This window comes from Chamaea fasciata, unplaced genomic scaffold, assembly GCF_029207755.1.
Source record: "Chamaea fasciata isolate MVZ Bird 193981 ecotype frontalis unplaced genomic scaffold, bChaFas1.0.hap1 SCAF_1, whole genome shotgun sequence".
Classification (NCBI taxonomy): Eukaryota; Metazoa; Chordata; class Aves; order Passeriformes; family Sylviidae; genus Chamaea; species Chamaea fasciata.
In genome coordinates this window covers 100,226,427-100,251,523 of record NW_027094086.1, presented here as the reverse complement: position 1 = coordinate 100,251,523, position 25,097 = coordinate 100,226,427, and positions in this window count along the sequence as shown.

Sequence of the window (25,097 nt, the reverse complement as noted above, 5' to 3'; positions counted from 1 at the left end):
ATTTCTGAGTTGAGGTATCATAACCTAACCCACCCCAGCCAAGTTTGAGGTTCAGCTGCAGCTGTAGGTGTGGGATGTATTTTGCAAATGTGTCTCACTGTGAGGGTCTGAATTTATAATGGACCCAAAGATAGCTTTTAATCTCTAAATTAAATGTATACTTTCTTCTTACAGAGCATATTCAACAACCTAAGATTAATCAGAAGCTTTTCACAAGAAGTAATATAATTCCAAAGTTCTAACCATTAAGTATAATCATGAAGGAATGTTTGACTAAATAAACAAATAACATCTATGATTTTATATGCCTGACCCTACATGTTTTAGTGGGTTTTGGCAGGTATAGGATCACCTGTGACCATGATAAATGGTGATTAAAAAAAATTAGAAATTAATAAAAATAAGTAGGGCATGTGGGCATTATGTCACCGCGTTTAATGCTCTCAGGAAAGAGGAAAGTATGTCAGTATTCTGGGGACTTTGTCAAATTTCTTTTCAATTGTGTCATGCAACACAGGAAGTTAAAATGTAGGGGGAAAACCCCACAGAATGTGAGATTTATTTGAAGGCCTTATTACAAGGTTTGAAGCTAACAATGCATAGTCAACCCAAAATCTGGAGGTTTTCCTCCCAATACTTGATTTTCATTATAGATGTTATTTTTTTATCTATATTCACTTCTACCGCTTTTTAATACACAGTCACAATAGTTGGCCTATACAGGTTTGGTCCTGCTGTGCATGCTACTGGATGTGTTTATTTACTGTGATAACCAAACCTAACAAAACTGTCAGGACACTGATTTATGGTAGTGATCAGCTTGATATTTTCATTTTCTTTGTATAAAGGGAGACACTGCCTGCACAATATCAGCTGCTTGCAAATTAATTCCTGCCTGCACCCTTTTGCCTAGGGCATAACTATCCCTCCCGTTCCTAAACTCAACACAAAAGAAAATATTTTGTAAAGTGGATTCAACTGGAGTGTGACTCCTGCTTTTCCAGTCCCACTGTGGTCATCTGAGAGTCAGGTAGTGAGGGAACACATGGTTAGAGAAGAGGAGCAAATAGATACATCTGCCCTGACAGTGCTGTGTGAGCTTTTGAAAACCACGTCAACTACTTGTTCTTCCCCGAGCTCAAGAAAAGAGTGAATGGGCAGCATTCACAATCCATATGCTGAACCCAAACTGGGCTGTTTTAGAAAAGAACCTGAGGAGTTGTACAAAACCATCAAAATGATGTTATATTCCCCTTGGAAACATTTTTTACATTTGGAATAGAATGTAATTGGGCATTTTACATGGCTAAAAGCCTAGGTTTATGCTTATAGGGTGTTCTTCTAACATTGTATATTTGTGGGTTTTGATTCATATTTTGTGAATAGATGTTGCCTTTAACAGAGACCCCAGAATATTTAATTGTCAAAAGAACCTACATTTGCAAAGTTACTTAGGGATAACCAGTTCTGGATGGATCTGACTGACCATAAGTGCAAGAAGAACTGGTAAAAAGAGTTCAGGTTTCCTCAGTACTCTTATAAATGAAAGACTATTGTGTTGGTGATGGGCTGTGTGAGGACCTAGGAAAGAGTTTCTCATAATAGAGATGAGGAAAAATAGTCAATTCCTTCTATTCATAAACTTTCCCTTGAATTTTTAATGATGCAGTTAAAGTGAGACCATATATTCAGCAACTCTTCAGAGCCATCCAGAAAAAGCACACAGTCTCTTTCAATCATTCCTTAACTGTTTCACTATTCTAAACTTTGAGTCTCCCTAAGAAATTACTTGGTTTCCATTCATGCTCTATCATAACTCATAATTCTCCTGGCCAAGTGCAGATTGCAAAGTGTTACGTAATGCTCCAGTGACGTACTAGTGGGATTTTTCCAGCATTGCTGAATGGGTCATTGTAAACATTTGGGGGGCAATTTGCAGCAACTCTTGAATAGCAGGGTTATAATATTAGCATTACTACCTCAGCATGCCATCTTGATATTCCATGAGTTCAGCTGATTTTTTTTAAGTTGAACATCTAGTCTACTCAGGTTATAATTTTTTCCTTCATAATTTTCATTCCATGAATCACTGAAACAAGCCCCAACTTGGTATGAATGTTCTACCTGCCACTTGCTTACAAAGACATAATTGGCACTGTTTCAGCAGTTAAGCTCAAGAGTTTAGCTGGAACATTTCACCACACTCAACAAAACCCACCTGGCTTCCAAGTTTCAAAACTTATTAGCCAGTGATTTTGGAAGATCCTGAGTAAATAAGAATTATCTAGCTTCACTATAGCCTCTAATTGTTCCTTGATCTGCCAGCTATAGCAGTCTGTGTAAGTTTCTGGACTTTTCAGTTTTCTTTATGAAAATTTTATTCTTAAGTGAGGGGCTCTTCAGCTTGACTTTATAAAAATGTCCTGGTTCAATCAAGCTTTATTTTACCTGTCATAACTGGTATCTCAGTTTACAACATCTATCCTAACTCAGAATATCCTTGACTAATTGTTCTAATTCTCATTTCTTCTCTTTTGTGGGTACTTTTCCAATTAGGCAGAAATAAAGTGAAAGAAAATTTTTCACTGAGCTTCAAATCCATTTTTTTTCCTGTGAGGGACTTATCCACCGGCAGACTTTCCTTTTACATTCAAGAAAAACAAATGTGAGATGAAGGAAAGACCACATGAATTGTAGCTGTGGAAATAACAGCAGTGAACGTCAAGCCAAATTATTACGTTTTCTACTTGTTTGAACAACCATGGTTTGCCTACACTGGACTACTTTTCTTTTTTCACTAATTGCCTTCAATTACCTGAATGCAAATTTACTCAAGGCAATTAACACATCTCTAAAAGTTAGTTTGGATAGATATATTTCAGCATAAGAATTCTTGTGTTCCAACTCAGTGAGGTCCAAGAAAAAAAAAAAGAAATGAGTGTCTTGGAAATATCTAGTCTATCTTGAAAATATATATATATTTTTTTTTTTAATAAAGGAGTTGATAGGCTGTAAGTTAAAACCTCCATGAAGAAAAATAGGTTAAAAACACCCCAAAGCTCAGCCCCTGGAGCATGTCTCATTTTAGACAAAGAGTTCATAGTTGGAGTGGTGAAGAAAGATAGCACAAAATTAATGGAAGTCACTGAAATGTGGCTGTAGTTAGATGTAAAAACCTGGTTATATTTGGTATAGCATTGTACGGGCTTATGAAGAGGAACCATGATTGGTACATACAAAGGTCTTTGGTATCAGTTCAGTGCTATTGAGACTTATGAAAGGAAATCTATCTGCCTGATCCTGATTGCTAGGGCTAGAGTCTGTCCTGTGAAGTGCAAGCCCAAGACAATTATGAAGCAGGGCAAGAGATAAAAATGTTTGGGTTTTTTAAAATACAATTGGCAAGGTAAGATTATTCCATACAGAAGGAACATGTTTCATATTTAAAGAAGCTGGAGAGTGACAATTTAAACTAAACTATGGAACTCAACTTTCCTTTACAAAAGCAAATTAAAAGCAGCAAATGGCTTTGTCAGCAAACCACAGTTACTTGCTCCAGAAAGGGGAGATGAGTAGAATTTAAGCAAGTTAACCACAGCCTTGGACACCTGATCATAGGAGTCCAGGAACTGTAAAAATCACTGTGCCAACACAGAATCATTGACTTGTGATCAATGGAGCACTCTTCAAATCCTGGCTGATCTACCTCTGAAAATGCTAGCTGAAAAAATTTCCCGTATATTTTCAAACAGAGAAACTGAACGTGCACTGTCGAAGTCAGGCCTATGGGCAGTTTTTTGTGTCCTTTAGAGGAAGTATGCCTGCAATTCCTCTGTTCTGGATACCAGTTGGCACAAGCTACTGGTTCCATCCATGCTGTCTGTATGTTAAAGGCTTTTTGGACTTTGGCTTCTTTTAAGATATTTAAATCTCTGTGATTTTTTTTTCATTGGGCTATGGGGGTTTTGCTTCATATCATTAAATTAAGAAATCAGTAGGCAGGTTTGTCAGAAGGATGTCACAACACTTTCATGAAGCTCAATATGAGACAGTTTAGACTTCAAGGACATCTGTTTCTCTCTGGGTCAGTTATGATGCTTAGTTCTAGAGATATCAAAGTAGATTTTGCGCCATGTCCTTTGTACCTGATCTTGTAAAGTCAGAGGTAGATTTTGTTTGAGATTTCACGGAAATTCCTGCTCCAAGTTTACAACACAAAAACATCAGAGCTTTATTGAAGTGGTTTCCTTCCCACACCCCTCCATCTTTCCCCCCACTTTTGGAAAGGAAGCATCCTTCTGCTGCTTGATTGACATTGCAGTTCTAGAGGGCAGTCCACACTGCTTGAACATGATCCTTACAGTGTGGGGATGCATGCTAGATTTCTTCCCAGTTATGCAAAAGACTGATTGTGTGCCAAAGCTGAATAATTGTCATTCACAGGGCCACAGAAGAAAACTGTGAAGTGTGAGGACTAATCTGGGGGCCACAGGGAGGTTAATTCAAGGCAGACATTAGGCCTCTGTGGAACACCCAGAAGGTGCCCAGGCAGACTAAGAGGCACCAGCTGAGCTCAGCCCTTCTTGTTTCTTTCCACAGGGTTTCCTTTTTCTAACATTCTCCTCTCCCTGAAATGAGTGAAAATGACTTTACAAGTTAGATGCCAAAGGTCACTGGGTTTGCATTCAGTCGTACTTTCTACAGCCTGTTTAGGCTACTGTAAGATGCTACTGGTAGTGTTGTTTATTTTCTTTCTTGAATCATTAACTGATGAATGAATTTATAGGTATTAACGTTTAAGAACTATAAATACATCAGTAAAATGAATAACATGTTTAGCATCATGTAAGAATTAAAGTGCATCTTACAAAAGGATGGAATGATTTCCCCCTCTCATCAACTGTCCAATGACAGACCCTAACTGATAGCACACTGAAGCCAAAAGAGTTTGTCCTCTGAGAAGCTGGGGGTAGTCTCTCTGGACCGCCAGGTTGGTAGAGGGGCAGATTGCTCTTGACCTGAAGAGTGTATAACAGTTGTCATTCAGAAATCACTTAGATGCATTCTGCTCAGAAAAAATTATACCTGTCAGGCTGAAGTCCTACAACAGGTCTGGACCTTTTGCTGTAGACAAAGGAAGAAAGGCTCTGGAAAGAAACTGCCAGCATCCAGCCACATCACTGAAGAAGTCTTTGCTGGCACACCCATGTTGGCTTCCAGCATTGCACATCCTGCCTCTCTTTCCAAACCCTCATCACCACGGGATGTGTGCTCATGAGAAATTCAGCAGCTTCCAAGAAGACTACATTATTTATGCCACTGTTTGAAAAGTGCACTAGAATAGCACTAATAAGGCTAAAAACATCCACAAAATTAGATAAGCAAAATATTTTTTACTTTCCATGAACGTAAAGTAGTAAGATGAAAGAATACTTACAAGAAACCAAAAAAAGCTGAGTAGAAACTAACCTTTTGAACAAAGGCTCAAAATAAATTCTCAAATGAACATTTGTAGCTGGAGGAAACATCATATTTCATTATTGCTGGGACTTTGTGCGGTCTTTTCTCCTACAGAAGGAGGAGAAGGAAGACTAGAGTTATTTAAATACCCAAAGGAATGGAGTAAATTGAATGTGTCTGCCTTAGTGTCAACTTTCTTGTGTCCCAGATCATGTCACTGATGCCACCATTAATCCCCTTATCTGGTGATTTTTTTTTGTTGGAATGTGTCAAATGTCTGCATTATTTTGTTGTTAAATGTCATGGGATTAGAGCAAATTATGTAAGTCACCAGGTTTCTTAGAGATGCATTTTTGCAAATCTTCTTTGGTCACAAAATGAATTGAGTTACACGTTCTCTAAGACAAAAAACAAAACAAAATAAAACAAAAATAAAACAGGTAGGACCCTCTTTCAAACACAGAAAAGGGAATTTTACTCATAGCACTTCAACTAAGGCCACAGGGTGTTTCTCTATGAAACCAAGGCTAAAATTAGCTACGTCTTTTCCTGAATTCATTTGGGTTAACTTCATATATCTGTGACAGTATATGAAGACTGAGGTTTTTTGACCTGTATATGAAAGACAAACATGAATTTACCTGAGGGAAACTCATAACTATTTCCTCTGCAATCCCCTGCCTACTAGGCAGTTACTAGTTGTGACATCCCTGCTGCTCTTTGATACCATGGCTTGCTCTAGCTGGTTTAGCACCATGCTACACCTTTGGCTGTGGGTGGGCCCACACTCACATCCTGACCTTAAAAGGAGGTTAATTTTGTTGGCTTCTTCAGCTTTCTTGGTTTTGAGACTGTCTCAGCAAATTTATCCTGTCAGCTTGGGCACTTGCTTGTTATGAGACATGCCCTGTAAGAGCAGGACAACATAATGCAATTGAAGGCAAAATATTGGATTTTTGACAATTGGTTATTGTACTTTTAGAAATCAGAGAAGTACTTTAATTATTTTCATTCCATAGCCTACATGTAATGTATCAACACTGAGGAATGAGAAAGCTTTTATTTTTTACTGATCTCTCTCAAGAAAATAATCTTTTTAGTTTTTCTAATAAGATGGTATCAAAAATAAGTTCTTTTTTGTCTGTGAAGTCTTGGAGATAATATAAATCCATTTTCTCTTTCAGGAACAGAATTCAGTACCTACATATTGATGCACCTTTCTTGTTTATCTGGCCTGTCCAGAGACAGATGTTCTGGGTTTCCTTCTGCTTTTCTAGAATTTGCCTCATTGCTAAGAAAGATAAGGTTCACTTAAGATGGCCTGCAAGACCAGGGAAGTTTACATTCTTTTCCCACAAAGTTACCAGAGGGAAATCATAAAAGCATAAACATTCAAATTTTTGTGAAACTGGGCATCCATTTCCCACAGAAAGGGAAATTTCTTAGCAGTTGTCCCTTATTTCTTTCTGCCTTAATTTCTATTAAATTTTGGCTTAAGTCAAAGAACTTACTTGTTCGCTTGATGTTATCCAGCCATGGATGTCCCCATCAACCACCATCAGAACTGATGATGTCCATTTCATGGCAATTTGTTCCCACTGAAGATATATTGCTGGTTTTGTTTTGCTAAGGAGATAGTGCCTCTTCTTGTGTTCTCACATACGTGCTGGTGCAAACTATGTTAGCCAAAGGAAGAATCCTGCTGTCCATATTCAATACATGGATAAAACCCTGCCTTTCACTCTCAGAGATTTGTAGAGAATAAAGATAAGTTGTCACCAGTTGAAATGAGTTGCTAACAGTTGTCTTCTGCACCCTGACAGCATGAGGGATTCACTGTGCCTTAGCAGTAATCAGTCCCCAAAAAAGAATGTTATACTTGCTGGATTTGTTTTTGACCCTGTCCAATTGTATTTTTGCTGCTGGAACTCCAGTGGTATTGTTCTATCCATTGCCTTTTGTCCATCTGACAACTTTGTGGAGCTGGAAGATAGCATTGCTCAAATTGGAAAGAACCATAATTTAAGTCCTGCATTTCTACAAGAAAAGAAAAATAGCCCCTTCTGATTGTGAGGTGCAGAGGTTTGGAAGAGCACATTCAGTCAGTTCCCAAACTCAGCTGGAGGCAACCCTAGTAATCCAAACTTTCTGGGATGCATGAACACTCTTCTCTGCAGTAACCCTTCATTTTACATTGCTATCTTTTTGGTTCATCTTTCTCTATACAATTGTCTTTCTCTATACAACTCCTGCATTCCTTCTTTATTTTCTGCACTACTCAGTTTTTAAACTCACACATTTTCCTTCATGTTCTTTCCTCCTTACTTGTTCTCAGAGTCCCATCTGTGAAACGGGAAACTGTGCATAGTCTGCTCTGTCCTCTCTGCTGAGCTGCCTGATTTTTTTGGTGAGTGAAAGATGAGCTTTTGTTTCCTAAGCTTTATGCTGATGGATTCATGCCACTGCACAAAAATGAAATGCCATCCCGACTGTCTCTGTACTTTCACCCAAATTTAAAATGCATGTATTTCTTTCTTCACTGTCTAATGGAAAATAATTTCCTGTTAAAGACGTGAGGAATTCTTGTTTACACTTCTTCCTTGCTTCATGCAGGGAGAAGAGAAGCTCTCTCACTCTTCCTCTTTTCAGAACCCCAAGGTTTGTTGGAAGGTTTCACTTCTGGTTCAAGTCTCTGCTTTCTTAGACAGACTGAGATGAACATCTCTATGTATTGTATGGTTTTTCTTGCTTTATCTTAGGGAAATTATCTGGCTAAGGATTTCTGATTGCTGATTTCTTTTGAACAATAATGGAAAGAAATTGTTGGTTTCTCTTGAACTGTAATGAGAACTCTTTCTCAGATCTTATTTCATGGTTCCTTTATACACAGCTGAGTGATTCCACACTTCTATCTGGAGACCTAAAGCAAATGCAAATACAAGGAGTATTCCCTGCCATGCCCTCTTACTGATTTTTCCCATGCACGTTACCGTTTCTTCTCTTGAAACCTGTGTAACAGACAGTGGAAATGAAGAATCTTTCTCATAGAGCTCAAGCATTCATTCTTCCTCTTCTTATCACTGTTTCAATTAGCATTGGCAACTGTTGTAAAAGGTTACAGTTGGGAGGGGGGGCGGTTATGTTTTCTTTGCCTGTTTTTCAAACATTTTACTGTGCAGTGTTTGCTTTCCTAGGAGCACTGTGATGTTCCAGTTTTGATATTCAAAGTGACCTTGAGCTAAATTTTCAGATTCTTTACATACAAGTAGGAAAAAAGTAGACCATTTAGGTTCATCTCTGTAACAGAGCAGCCAGTGCAAATGTGGGGTGTGGCATTTTGGTTTAGTGTTTGAAATTAAGTTTATTGGCACAGAATTTGTATACATGAGAAAGTAAAATTGTAGTAAGGTAGAAAATGACATTGTGGTAGTGTATTTGTCTCTAGCTTGGCAGAAAAAAAGTATTATCTCAGTATTGCTGTGACACTGGGGCAAAGCTATTGCATGATATAGTTTTAATTATTCTGGAGAGTGTGACAACAGCTGGCAAAATATCCAAAGTTAATATTTTGCATTATATAAATAACTGCTTTGATAGACCAAGGCTTTAAATAATGTTAAAACATAAGCCCTGGGGAAATGAGACACTGAATTTCAAAGCCGATGAAGAATTTAAAAAATGACTTTTTTTTACATTCACTGCTGTATTTATATGAGCTGCTCAGATGGCCATGAGTGACACAACTGCCTCCTACTTTCCAAAAGCCACTTGAACATCTTTATTCCTCTCTTGCTGAACAGGGCAATAAAGATTCTGTTGGGAAAGATAAAGAAAATCAACTCCCTTTGTTTAATTTTTCCTCAATCTGTTGAAATGAGTAGGACTTGCTGACCAAAGCATTTCTTCCAGATCTGTAGATGTGGATCTGTCTAAGATGATAGTTATGATAAAGTGAAGGACTAGAGTTCTTAATATGTCTTTGATTGCTATATTTTCTGACAACTCAACTTTACATCTATGATGGTATTCCTTTCTTGACAAGTAGTGTTTATAGGTAGCTTTGATTGGTAACTCCCACTTCTACAGTCTTCTTGAGATGAGTTTGTACTAAGCTACTTTGGACAAATTGCAGTTTTCATGTGCCTGGAGTAGAATATCCAGCACCAATTTAGATTCAGACCAGGTGGTATGCAGATTAACCTATTGTTTCAGAGACACTTGACATTAGTTCCTGCCCAAATACATAATTCTGGTAAGCCCTGTCACATGTAGCCTTTAACATTTTTTCTCTGATTTCAATTAAAAAACCTAACATTTCTATTCCAAGAAGCTACCTAACTGTGAAAACTTTCTGGAGGTGACCCTCTGGGGCATAAGGATTCACAGAAGCTGCTTACCCATAGCAGATGTCCTCTTGATGTATGTGTTCGGACTCACAGAAATATGTGAGTCAGCAGTCACACTCCCCAGAACGGTCCAGCCAGGTTTTGGATATTTCTACAGATGGAGACTCAATCACTTCCCTGGGCAGCCTGGACCAGTGCTAAGTTACCCACCTTACAGTGAAAAAGTGGGCCTTGATCTTCAGATAGTCTCCCAGGTTTCAGTTTGTGCATGCTGTCTCTTCTTCCATCACAGAACATTGCTGAAAAAAGCCTCGCTCTCTCTTCTTCTGAGGTGCACTGCTTGTTGCTGACCTCCAGCCACACTTCATACCACTGATGACCCTTTGGGCCTGAACATTCAGTGAGTTCTGAGTCAAATTTACTGTCTGCTCATGTGGCCTATTCATCAGTTTCCATATGAATATCTTATGGGATACAATGTCAAAATGCTCTCCTGACAGGTCGGCGATGTCTACTGCTCTCCCCTCTAACTGCCAATCTATTCAGTTAATTGGAGAAGGTTATCATGTGTTGGTCAAGTATGATTTCCCCTTTGTAAATCCATACTGACTACTCCCAATTGCCTTCTTGTTCTCCATGTGCCTGAAAAGCATTTCCTACATTAATTGTTCCATGACCTTACCAAGGACTGAGGAGAGGCTGAACAGCCTGTTGTTCTCTGGGTCTCCCTTCTTGTCCATTTTAAAAACAGGACTGACATTTTCTTTCCACCAGCCACCAGGCAGTTTTCCCAGTTTCCATTTTGTTCAAAGGTTATCAGGAGCGTCCTTACATCTCATGACAAAAGATGTCATTGCATCCCCCAGATCCCTCAGCACTTGTGGGTGCATCATACTGGGGCCCATGGATTTCTGTATGTCCCATTTGCTTAAGTGTTCCCCGACCTGATCTTCATCCACCAATAGCACATCTTCCTTGCTCCAGACTTTCCCCTGGTCTCTGGGGCCTGGGATCCCTGACTGCAAAGTCTTTGATGAAGACTGAGGCAAAGGTGGCATTTAGTGCCTCGTTTTTTCTAAGTCCTGTGTCTCTTTCCCATTCAGCATCAGGCCCACATTTTCAGCCCTTTTCTGCTTGTGGACTTAAGAGAAGCAAGGGTCTTGTCCTGTCCACTTCAGGTGGACTTTGGCTTTCCTAACCCTGTCTCTGCATGATTGGATACTGTCTCTACATCCTCTCAAACTGCTTGTCTTTACTTCCACCTTTTGTATGCTTCCTTTTTATATCTAGTCTTTGCCAAGAACCTCTTGTTCATCCATGCAGGTATTCTGGCATTTCTGCCAGATTTGCTGCTTGTTGAGGAAGACCTTGAGCTTGAAAGGGGTGATTCTTCAGTATCAATATTTGCTTGGATCTAGCTCCCCTCCAGAGCCTTATGTGAAGAGGTCAAAGACTACTCTCTTGTTGACACACTACGTGATCCCTAAGTCAGGGTATATGTAAGTGCGTCTCATGGTTGTCTCTCATTTTGGCTCTCCCAGGCTGATCCAGCCTGCCCTGCAGCCAGAATTGAGAACTTCTACCTTTCTGCCTTGAAAAGTAGGGCCTGAATCACCATGAGGTTGTCAGCCTTGCTGTCTTCTGATGCTGCTCAGGTCACGCATGAACATGGAATCACACACGAACATGGGATCACACACAAGGACTCTGGTTTTAATACATCCACGCCTCCATGAACTAACCAGTTGTGTGGGCTGACCTGTGTGTGTTGGATGAAGGAAAAGAGATGAAAGGGGAAAGAGGAAATGAGCAGTAGAATGGTGGTATAAGTAATCTCTCACACAGGTATTGGCACTCCCAATGTCAAATAAAAAAACAACTGTTATCTTTAAATTGGAGTATTTGGTGTTTTGGTTTTTTTCATTCCCCCCCCCTTTTTATGATTATCTTGACACATGCATTTTTAAGCACCACCTCTTTCTCTTTGTAACCACCTGCTATTACTTATTAATTTGTCAAAAGTCTGCCTGGACTTTGCCCACAAGTCAGAATCATAATGTTTTTCTTTTCTTTTTTTTTTCTGACTATTTTCTGAACCAGAAATAATGGAAGTCATCTTATGTGGTCTGTTTTCCTGGCACTTTAACAGTAGGACAGAAATAGCTGAAAACTGAGAAGAATATTTTCATAAGGACAGTCTCATATATAAAGATACATAGAAAATATGTTAGAAAATACACTAAACAAAGATACTAGAATTCCTGCTATCCTGACTCATTCAATTTCCATTAATGACTCTTAGTGACAGGATTCAGATTTTAGATATAAAAGCAATGGTTAGCTCAAAATTTCTGAAGAGCATAATTTTAGAAAATTCAGGAAAAACACTGAATTCTTTCTTAGACTTAAAGGATTTAATTGACTTGAATAATATTTCTATTTTCATCTAAACAGTTGCGGGCTTACCTGAATCTAGCATTTGTTCCTTTAATTTTCATAGTAAAGCTGGAATATAATGTCTCTTTTTTATTGGAAATGTCTACAGTATTAATAACAATGCAGGGTTATGATTATTGAAATCAATCACTGTTAAATCTGGATTTTTTGCCTTTCATGATTTAACACACATAAATTCTGTTTGATATGGAAAGAAGATTCTCATTCAATTAAGTTATCCAGATAATTAATTTTTAGAGAAAAGAATAGAATTTTATTAGTATGCGACATCCCATTTGTCATGGGTTTTGTAAAGAGCATACTATTCTATTCCATCTGGATGGAGCAGAACTGCTTATCTTTGCCCAAATGGGTCAGTGTCACTTATCAAATGGTGGAGTGCTACTTATCTCTCTTCATTGTTTCACTGCTTCCATGGGAATGTCTTCTGCTAATGGACCATTAAGAGCTCATCAGTGACATTACACATTACACGGCCCTTTTGTAAGCTGCTCCACACAGGGAGGAGGAGCCAAACCATCTTAACCTAGATAAAAAGGAGCCACAGTCCCACTAGGTATCCAGTTTTTCCACCGGATCCCTGGAAGAAGACCGGACCCATCTCACCATTACTGGACCCTTTTTATTCAACGGGATCATCTCTACTCCAACAGAACCACATCTGCCACTCCAGGAAGGCTTACTTTGGACTGCTTCCAACACCCTGACCAACAGGGTGTCAGGTTGTATTTCTGACTCTGTCAGGGTTTTCTAGGATTTCTTGTTTGTTTATTTGTTTGCTTATTCTTCTGTACTACAACATCTGTATTTTTATATCCCTAGTAAAGAACTGCTATACCTATTCCCAAAATCTTTGCCTGACAGCCTTTTAATTGCAAATTTATGATAATTTGAAAAAGGAGGGGAGGGGCTTACATTTTAAGGTGAGACTCCAACCCTCCCTGGCAGATACCTGTCTATCTAAGTCAAGACACCAGTGCTTTGAAATTGTGGATGAAAACTTTGCTTCAACTTGGCAGTCTACATTAGTTGAGTTCTAAGCACTTTTTACCATACATTCAAAACAAGTTTTAAATTATTTCATGGGATAGGTACTCAAAAAGCAAGTTTCTGCTCCACAGAGTAGGGACTGTTACAGAGGACTCTCTTGTTTATGGTCAATAAATGAGAGTCTGGAAGTGCTGAATTCAGACCTACTTCAAGACATCTTGTCCTGCTTTGGTCAAATCTAGGCCTTCCTTGAATGAAGACTGTTTCAAGCAAGTAGAACCAAAGTTTTCCTCTTTGGCCTACTGTCCTTTAACAACCTACAAGAGAGGACAGTGTCTAACTCAATTATGTATGACCTGGGACTGATTTAATTCAATTCCACAATGGCAGAGAACCAAGTGTTGGACACCACCAAACCATAATTCCCACTGAAAAAATACCCTTGTGTGGTATTATTCATTGAAGAGGAACAACATCTGATTTTGTGCTTATGTAGCAAAGAGTCTGGCATGAATTTGGTCTGGATTTATTCAATCAATGATGTTGGCAAACTACAGAAGTTGTTGTCATTTGAGTCTTATGAAGTGAAATGTAAAGGGTAGTTAGTTTTGCATACAGTACTCAAAATCTTCTTTGTTCTCTTTCAAGGATCTACATGGGTTGTTCCAGGGTAAAGAGGATCTCTTCCTGAGAGTGGTATAGATATATAATATATTGATTTTGGAAAAACAGTAACAGCTGTAAAAAAATGAATGAATTTTATGCACTGTATGATCTAACTGCAGGAGAAATATTATACCAAATGCAAACAGAATTACATTAGGAAGAAATAACACTAAACATACTGACTGCGATAAACTTGCCATTGATTCTAACAGCAGGTTTCATTTGAAATAGGAAGTGGCATGGGAGAAGTGAAACAAAGCAGTGGGAATATATCTAAGCCATTAATTTTTATATTTAGTAGCTGGTCAAATTATACAATGGCTAGTCAAATTCATGAAAAATTCTGGATGATCAAACATCACGTGTGTTTGCATTACTAAATTCAAAATTATAGATATGCTAATATCTACCACCTACTTAATAAATGAAAAGGAGAGGAAGGTTCTCTGTCTTTTTTAAAAAGTGTTTGTACTTTCGTGGGGTTTTGTGCATTTTGATAAAAAACTTTGAACAACTTCTTGATGCTGTTTGCTTGAGGTTGAAAACTGATGCAGAGTTAAGTAGCAGAGGCTGTTAGTCTTGGAGGTTCCCTCAGCTAAGGAGAAAGGGGTAAGTATATGTGATAACAGGGCAGGCCTCCTGGGGGGCACATGGCTGTGCCCGAGACTTGCAGTTCTAAAATACAACAATTTGAGCACAATCCTAGATCTGCTCACTCAAAAAAGCACTTTAAGCATGTTCTGTCATTGACTTTGTATATGGAACTGGATGTTTCATCAAGTACAAGCAGACTGAAACAGAGATAAGGATTTTATCCTGCATTCATTGAAATCATCACTATTTCTCCTGAATTCATTAGTGCAGAATTTAGTTCTAAAATATGTATTAGGGGAATGAATGCATTTATAATAGCTATTTAAGAAAAGAAAAAAAATCAAGCCAGATAAAAGGGCTTTCTAGAGTTTCGCTCACACTACTTCTGCAAAGCGCTTCTCCAAGATGCTACTCTTTTTTTACGTGAGCTTGAACCAGTGGTTAGCCCTCAACACTGGACACTGAAATGTGAGTACTAAGGGCTGATAAACGTGAGTGTCATCATTAGTTGCTTTTCACTTTCTTTCTTTGCATTTTGAGAAGTTCTGAATTATCCAACGACTTGTGCTTTGCCTGAAGAAGACCACCCACTACTGTGATATGATCGCTGCAAAGAGATTTAGTGAAAGTTGTTGCACATCAGTGAAAAGTAAATAAAATATAATGATGTCATCTAAAGAAACAATGCATTTAATTTGTGAAATATTTTCATCACTACAATGTAATGATAATAGTAAAAATAATAAACTTAAAAAATATTAGATTCTTAAATAATCAACCCCACTACATTCGGCAGTGTGAGAGTTAGTGATTATGTGGTTTGACCCTCATATGTTACATCAATCATGGCCATGCTCTTTCCCTTTTCGTCCAAGTAAAACCACTACTTCCCACGCAACATGTCATTACCATCACAATAGGACTTGCTTGGTAATAGCATTTGGAAGGGATCCTTCACTTTAAAGCACTGTTTGAAATCAAAGCTCCCTTCCTGTTGCAACTTATCTTTAAAACAGACTTCTAGTGAATCTGGCAAACACTGTGTGCTTTTTCTTTACCCTCTTCAGTTTTGATTCCATTCATTGCCTTTTGGCTATATCTTTTAAAATGGAAAACCAGAAAAGAGGTTTTCCAGATCTTGAAATGATATTAAATTCTAAATTTTAGAGGGGAGAAAAGAAGAATTTTCCAATTGACATTTGCCTGTGTAATTTTGAAACCTCCATAGTATGTCCTTTAATTGAAACCATCCAACAAACTGCAAAAATCACCAATCTTTTTCAATTTACTAACTCTAAAAAGAATTAAACTGCAAAATTCTACTTTAATACGGCTTTATTATAGAGAAGTAAGCTGCAAAAAGGAAAAATCCAGAAAACACACTAATTCCACCTGCTGCAGTAAACAGTAGCAAATGGTATTCACTTACAGCCATCACTGTTTGCCAACAAATTGTGCAAGAATTCCATCTCTTTTCCTTAATTTTAAATACTGAGTCATTAGTCGCTAAGATTCGTACTCTCTCACATGTTCAAGGGCTAATGTTGCAAAAGAAGATAGTTTGCTACTATGTTTTGATCTTTCAGTACACATGGCTGCTGGGTTTTGGCTATTATCTAACCAAGAGTATTAGAAGTGAACCCAGGACTTTGCTATGTGGGAGGTCCACAACCATAATAAAAATATCTTTCTTAATTAAAATGGATAAATATTTCCCTCCTTTCTCATGTTACATCTGTTCTCCTAAATAGGATAAAATCCCCAGTGGGCTTTTGGGACAATCTAGCTGGAGGGAATCATTTGTCTCTTAGGAGGGAGAGGGCCTGCCTGAGGGCATTCATGTTGTGCCATGTTTTAAAATTCTGTCAGTCTGATTCCCAGCTGGAGTTGGATGCTACAGGTCAGTGACCTCTTCTGAGAATGTCAAACCACTGTGAATTCACATAAAGCTTCCCCACAAACTTATCCACTGGTCATGGAAGAAAGAAATGGCTTAGGATAGTAGAAGCTGCTATAATTTTCACAGCTATGTATTAGAACTGCACAGTCAGCTTATCAATGGAATTTGAATTTGTACATCCACCTGCCACTGGCCTGTCTTCTCCACTTGGTGATTGCTGAATGTTCATGGGTTTGTGTGTTCTGTTTTCATTTTGGTAATTTCTTTGGTTGGGATTTTTGCTGTTGGTGGGGTTGTTTTTTTTTTTTTCAATCCTCCACATTGTTACCCAAGTTAGTGGGTGCTGCAGTAGGCTAATACAGTTGGTGAAAGCACATACTTCTGTACCTAGACCAATAACAAATTTGTGCACCAGGACAAGAGTCTGTATCTGCAGACTAAAAAGTGTACAAGCACAAAAGTCATATCAGGTTGTGTTAATTGCTACAGTCATAACTGTTGCTGCTTCCATAACTGTGTATTAATGGGCCTGTCTCCATGATGGGGTATTTTGGGGGTATCTTTTGTTTACTTGTTTGGTTTTTTGTTGTTAGGTCTTTATGAATAGCAGAACATGTGTCTGCATGTGACATGTCTAAGCCCTGAAGAGAAGGCAACAGCTTTCTATCACCAAACAATTGTGAATGGAACTATCGCATTATTGCATTCTAATATTTGTAAAAACAATGGTTTTCTCTAGTTTCTAATAAAGAGAAATGCCATTTATTTAACGAGTATTATCCAAAATTATTTGGATCCTTTGAGGTAATTATTTCCTCTAACAAAGAAATTAAAGGAAAGCTTACTTAAGAATTTGTTGTTAGCTATGAGTGTCTTTTCTACAACAGAAAACCTTTCTACGGATACTTAACATGAACCAAAGAATAGGGGAGCAATTCCTGGCTAGTGTGTGCTGATGGAGAGTGCCAGACTCTTGGGAAACACAGTATAAATCCATATTGGTAGAGGACTTGACCCTCAGGGGCGCTGGTCTAAGGGATATACCCCTTGAGAGTTTCGGAGCAAAGCACTCTCTCTGTAAAGCTGTGAGAGGGCATAGCAGCTGGGAAAAGATGACGTGCTGTTAAGGACATCAGACTAATCTGCCCATTCACTGCAGTCTTGGATATGAAATAGTGAGTGCTGCAGCTGGACAGGGAGTTATTTCAGCAGTTTCAGCATAGAGGCTATAGCTGACATATTCTGGGAAAAAGGCAGTATTGCCTATGGGGTTGTTTAGGTTTTCCTAATCCATTTTCAAAATGTTTTGCTCCTCTTCCAGTGCACTTCTCCTTATTTAAACCTATTTATTTAACTTGCTGCTTATAAATGGAAAAGTATGGCTCATTGAGTACCTTAGCAATATAATTTGATTGCCAGACTGCTGGGTAATGGCTTGAGTGTTTTATTTTGCACCTTTCAAAACTCTGTTGCATTGCCTCAGCCCTGCTGCTTGCTAATCAGTGTCTGGCTGAAAGGTTAGGTTTGTAAAAAGACAGGTCAACAGTGGAGGGTGAATTGGGTAGTTTGCATCTCTTGAGGTTTTTCATGACATTTGCCTTGTGTGGACGAATTAACTGACCTGAAAAAGGGGTGACCTGGGAGATGATAGGCTGCTGACAGTTAATTGAGGTAAGCAAGGCAAGGCTGATGGAAGAATTTCTGAAGAATCCAACAAGACTGAATGACTGGTCAAGAAAACAGCATATTAAATTCAGTGTGGACAGAAATATAGTGATTCACAGAGCAGAGAAAAATAATCCTACCTCAACTTCAGGACAGTGACAGCAGAAGGCCTAGTCAGATCTTTGCTACAACCTAGTAAATCTTCTCTATTTTCCCTTTTCCTGGCAAGAGTAGGTCTACAAAGACTGTCTTTTTTAACTCTGTAAACTATGGGAATTCACAACAATTTAAAAAAGTAAAAAAAAGAAGGAAAAATAAACTGCCTGATCCCAGTTCCAGGATTCAGTTACAGGCTTCAGTTAAAATTCACAGAAAAGCAAATCAATTTCTTGCAGAACCTTTATTGTTCTATTCTTTGTGCACATCTTTGTGGGAGATGGAAAGTGGAGCAGAGGGTGTCTTTTCTTTGTCATGTGTCTCAGCATCTGACTCTAGGAATTTATATCATTCTTCTTTCTCCTCAATTTAGAGGAGAAGAGAAAGTAGAGTGTTTAAACCACAGTGACATCCTCCGGTATACAGACTACCTTATTGTCTTCAGGTCTTTGTTTGAAAGCAAGAGTACTTGTGTACAACTGGAGTAGGGATAGAGTGATGTCTACAAGAACAGGCAAAGCAAAAACTAAGTCAGTCCAGAAATCATGTAATGTTCCTGTTTTAGGAGGTTTATAAGCTAAGACTCAGAATGCATTAGCTAACCCAGAGAGTAGCATTTATGCTGGCTTTCTGGCCTGCTCAAGAGGAGTTTGTAGAGTCTGTGATTTTCTGTGCTTATATTCTAGAACTCTGAGTTTAGTCTGGGTCAGAAAACTTGGGCTGGACTCTGAACTCTTAAAAAGAGCACTCCAAACATTTCAAATGTTCAATCTTGAGTGTCATTTCCTTTCTCTAGAAAATGTGGTTTTCCTAGATACAATGTTTAGCACGAACCTCAGTGTGGCAGACCACTAAGGTTAGGATCATTACTTTTATCTTCCAAAAAGCATTGTATAACATTCTTAGCAGCAATTAATACTACAGGATAGAATGCTTTATGAGTTCTTGCAGTCATGAAGCACACACAAGCAAGGAACTGAGTATATCCTCAGTCGTTTTGCAAATGACTAGCTGGGTGGGAGTGTTGGTCTGGTGGAGGGTAGGAGGGCTCTGCAGAGGTATCTGGACAGGTTGGATTGATGGGCTGAGGGCAATTGGATGAGATTTAACATGACAAATTTCCTAGTCTTACACTTGGATCATAACCCCATGCAAAGCTACAGGCTTGGGAGAGAGTGGCTGGAAAGCTGCCTGGCGGAGAAGACTTGAGGGTGTTGGTCAAGAGCAGCTGAACATGAGCCATCAGTGTGCTCAGGAAGGCCAAGGGCATCCTGGCCTGCATCAGTGACAGTGCAGCCAGGAGGGCTGGGGCACTGATCATCCCCTCTGTACTTGACACTGATGAGGCCACACCTTGAATCCATGTGTTCAGTTTTGTACTCTGTACTTCAAAAAGCATCTGAGGGAGTTGGGATTGTTTAGTCTGGAGAAAAGGTGTCTCATGGAAGACCTTATTGCTCTCTGCAACTACCTGAAAGGAGGGTGTGGCCAGGTGGGGTTGGTCACTTCATCCAAGTAACAAGTGGTTGGACAAGACGAAATGTCCTCAGATTGTACCAGGTGAGGTTTAGATTAGATATTACCAATAAATTCTTCATTGAAAAGAACACCAGAATTCTTCACCTGTTCAAACACCTGAATAGGTTGCTTAGGAAAGTGGTTGAGTCACTATCTCTGGAGGTATCTAGAAGATATGTAGATGTGTCACTTAGGGACTTGATCTAGTGGTGGACTTGGCAGTGATGAATTAACAGTTGGACTCAATGACCCTAAAGATCTTAAAAGGTCTTTTTCAAGGTAAACAATTCTATTATTCTAACCTAATATACAACAGAATTTTCCAGCCACTTTGGTGTAGGGCTCCAAAGCACAATAACCATAAGTAGGACATGCTAATATTCTCCACAGTTCTCTTAAATAGTTATGATTTTTTTTTGCATTCACCTACTGTTTCTTTTTTGAGGGGAGTGTGGGAATTTTTTGCTGTTCCTTTGTAATGTGAATTTTCATTGATGCCTTCATAATAGATATACTATATAACCAATGTGTATCTGATGTAGACAAACAGAAAAAAAAATGATGACAAGTGGAAGTGTGTTTCTAATTGTAGTGGGAGTTTGACTTGGCTTCAAGTTACAATGTTTATGCAATATAAATTATTAGAGAGGCTAAAGCATTGCCAGTAGCTGAACCTTCTATTATTGTATAGAAACTTAGCTATAGCACAGACTGAGTTGAGTCTTTTTTTGTGTGCTCCTACACACAGAACTGCTGACATAAAGCAGTCTCTGAACCTAAAAAGTTAGTCCAGATATTGTTAAAGAGGTGTTGGAGTAAGTGGCACTTGAGAAATTCACACATTTTTGGTTCCTTTCTACATCTTCCGGGAAGTCCTCTGCCTCTCAAGTTGCACCAATTCATGTGTTTCGTTTTTAACTTGAAATTTTCAGTGATCCATATTCAGGCTAGTCCCACATTCTCCCTCATTTTAGAGAGCTTTGGAGGTAAGCAAGATAAAGAACAAACAAAGTAAGTGATTTACATGGTGTATCACAGGCAATATAAATTATGCACACATTTCTTCTGAACTGACTACTATGACAACAAGAGAATCCTGGTACTAAATCACACATGAATGTTAAACTCTATTCTAAGAGACTTGGTACACTGTAGAAACGTTTCAGGCAGTAAAAGGATAGTTTTGTATATTAAGTATATAGGACCTATGCTCTGAATACCAGTAGGCATTCAGTGTTACCCTGAAAAGCCTGTCTAATTTCAGACTGAAAATCAAATGTGGGAACCTTAATTTAAGAGAAATGTGAAGTCTAATATTGTTTTCTCCAGAATCCTTTCCTGTTTGTTGCTGAGGGCATACCTGGTAGGAAGCTAATTGGTTTCTTAATTCATAACATTTACCCAAGGTCATGAATCCATCCCCTACACATACTGGTTTCTCAGATACTTGAATTTGATCAGAGAAACAAAATACTCAACAGATTTTTACTCAAAGGATTTTTATTGATAGATTTGAAGAATAATTGGATTTTTAAAGCTACCATTAATGAAAATCCAGTAGATCTGTTTACTTTGTTGTATTGCATTTCTTTGTACATATATCCACATGCTTTCTAGTTTGTGCTTACTTTTACTTATTTCCTACCATTGTTTATGTAAGATAAACAACTTTTTTGCTATGGCTTATGAGAAAAGGCTTTATTTTGAAACAGTTTCTCTAGAGAAATGAAGAAACAGTGTTTGAATTTAAACATCAGTTGTGGATTTAAGGTGTTCTAGTGTCTAAGGGATGATGCTACAGGAAAACAATTCAAATAACAAACTTAACTGAACTTTGTATGCTGGTGTTGCTAAGATATTGCTATTCAGTGAAAAACTAGCAAGGAAAGAAAAAGAAATTATCCTAAGATATTGATTTTGACGTTTGACTGTGAAGAAAGAACAGGTGGTTGAATTCTGCTGTTAGTGACAGAAAATCAGTTAGAAATAGCAGTTGAAAAGGAAAAATTGAAGTCGGAAAAAGAAGTGTTTAAGATAAATCTAAGCTAAAAATCTTTAGTATACTGTAATTTTTAGCCATTAAGCTAAAAAGTCTTTGGTATATTGTGATGAATATTGGTATGAATGCCATCATACATATGCTTTGTGATTATCAATGTTTGCTTCCTGTCAGCCCAGCATGGAAGACAAGGTTGAAGTAATAGAACCAGTCTTCCATAAGGCTCTTTCAGATACGTTACTGTATAGATATGGAATTGCCCAGCTGTACAGTAGTCCCTCTGCACTGCCCTGTTAAATCTGTCTAGCTCTTGTAATGGATGATGGCGATATACTTCCCTTCCAGTACAAAGAATTTTGACAGACTTGGAAGAAACTAGAGTTTTCAATTAATTGCTATGCAATTAATTAGGAATGAGGAATTCTCATCATAAGGAATTCTCCATTAAGCACAGGTACTACTGAAATAGCCAGTTTCTCATTCTTGCATATAATCACAAATAAGAAGAATTATTAAAACTTAATGGTAATTTACTAGCTATAGATATGCTAGAGGCAAAGCAAAAAGCAAATTTTGTTGTTTCATACCAAAGAGTCCAGGTAGTAGAGACTTTAAAAATAATTAAACAAAACTCTGAAACTATTGTAATGAGTGATTTTTAATTCTCATGTTCACCTTTGGTGCTAACATGATTTAAAAAATACATTTATTTGTGTGAACTGTTTTAAAGGGGAGAATATCGAGAAAATATTTTTAGGATTGACTATTAGAATTTGAATGCATTACCCATTGAAATTCAGTTTTGTTTTCACTTTTGCAGCTCTAAAATTGGGTTACCTAGTGCAAATCAGGGCATCATTTGGAGTCTGAGATTTCCATTTTGACACTGGGGATAACCTTGCTTAGCCCCACCTTTCTTCTATTTTCTTTTGACTTTTTTTAAATGTTTTGCTTGTACTAGCCTCTTATAAGACAATATTTTCTTGCACTATGAATATGCATAACTTGCACAGAGATTCTAATGAAGATTGATATGTCTAAGTACTAATGCAGTGTTAAAAATAAAACTTAATTACTCGGTTCTTTCACGTCTCCTTTCTACTCCAATGAATCTTTTCTTTAGTAGGCTTGTTTGCAATTTGAAGGGTTAAATAATGTAACAGAGTTTTGCCTGCTGCAATTTGGTTTTCTCTGCTGTGCTTCCTGCAGTGGTGTTAAGGGAGCTGGTCAAGAATAAACAGAGCAAAGCAGTAAATATTTTTATGTATATTGGAGACTTTCATGGTGGTATTCAGGTCTCTTTGAAATCAGTGAGAATTCAATGGCAGTGCTCCCTCTGTTTAGAAGGAGTAAGGATTTCATCTTCTTTATGGTCTTGCAGGAAAGTTCTGGATTCCAGAAAAGAGCAGTACTTCAGTTAAATGTTTCAGCAGTGTTTCTCTTAATACAGCTGCATTCAAAGCCTGAGTTTGATGTGAGGCTGAGTAAATGCTCAGGAAAGAATAAAAGTTTAACTTCCCAGGTCAGCTATGACAAAGAAAGCCATTTAAAAAATCGTTTAGGAAGGAAGAAGAAGGGGAATCTCAGATGTATTTTTTCTTAATGTGTAACAAGACCAAATAATTCTACATTTTAAATATTTTTCCCTTTTTAGGAACACTTAGTAAGAATATGTGCAGTTTTGTCTGCATTTTGAGAGATAATTCACTGAGATGAGCAATTGTTGTGTAGTGAGATTGCTGCTGATAAGATAGGGGATTAATATATATTATCTAGCCCAAATCAGGGGTTTATGTATGTTTCCTTGTTTGAAGGGAGTGGGGTGGGACTTCCTGCCTCTGTAGCTTTTCCAGAGCATTTCCTGCTTTTCATGAATCAGGAGGCAGTAGGTACAACTACAAGAACCATCAAACACAGATAGCTAAAAGCCATCAAGTTTGTCCTGTGTTCTTCACCATGATGTTATAAATCAGTCATTAAACAGATCTCCAGAGAACATAAGGATCATCCAAACAGATGTTACATCCTCTTTTCAACTCAGTAGCCCAAGGGATCTCCTGTCTCCATATTTGACTTGCCACTTATTATTGCCAAGGCATGAGCAGAGATCTTTGTAGAATAAAGAACGAGATCAATATATCCTTTAGACTAAGAAAGGTGTATTATTATCATAATATCTCATATAGGGTTATATCTTATACATACATATGTACACATAAATAAACCCCCAGAAGTTCAGGTAGTCATAGATATTTTTGATATCTTTTTATTGTGTATAGCTTTAGTTTTAATAAGGCAAACATTTGATGTCAGGTATTCAAAATAATTTCTGCCATAAAGAGTGGGAAGGTGTGGGGTGGAACTTTAGTTCTCACAGCCAGTAACAGCTAAATTCAGGTCTGAATTCAGTTTCAAGCTTAGAAAAAGAGTAGTGAGAATGAAGGATGTTTTCATGTGTGTCAGACTTCTAAGCTAAAGTCTCCTACACATGCTTTATGCAAGTACTAAATAACTCTGTATTTTATAAATTAAGTAGGTGGACATGATGTTAAGAAATTATTAACTGGCAGTTGTCAGGTGTACCTTATAAAGATGATGGAGAAGTACAGTCAATATAAGGCTTCTGCTGAATTTCACAACTCAAGCATGTAGGTGTGCACATGAACAAAATTAGCCATTAAGTAGAAAAGTAGTAAGAAATTATAATTTTATAAAATATGTTGACTAACTCGTTTCCCATTTCTTTTTATTTTCTGGGTTGCAAAGCAAAATTTTGCCCACACTTTGAGAAGTTAATGATCACTGAATGACACAAACAATGTAAGTGGGACAAGGGCAAAGGTGCAGTTGAGATTTTTTTCAGTACTTGATCAATTATGTCTTGCTTGATGGGATAATTCATGGTGAAAAAACATAAGCAACACTTCAGCTTTTAGGCAGCTGGAAAACAGCATGAGATGGTGCCCTTCTTGCAGTGCAAACATCATGGAAAAAAAAGGTTAGAGATGCAAGAAAAATACAAATGACTATGCAGAAAGATTTTTGTGCTCTCTTGCTTTTCTTGCTCTAAAAGAATAAGAGAGAAAGAAAGAGAGAAAGAGAGAAAGAGAGAAAGAGAGAAAGAGAGAAAAGAAAGAGAAAGAAAGAAAGAAAGAAAGAAAGAAAGAAAGAAAGAAAGAAAGAAAGAAAGAAAGAAAGAAAGAAAAAAAGAAAGAAAGAGAGAGAGAAAGAAAGAAAGAAAGAAAGAAAGAAAAAGAAAGAAAGAAAGAAAGAAAGAAAGAAAGAAAGAAAGAAAGAAAGAAAGAAGAGAGAAAGACTGTTAATTATTTTTATCTTGTACTTGATT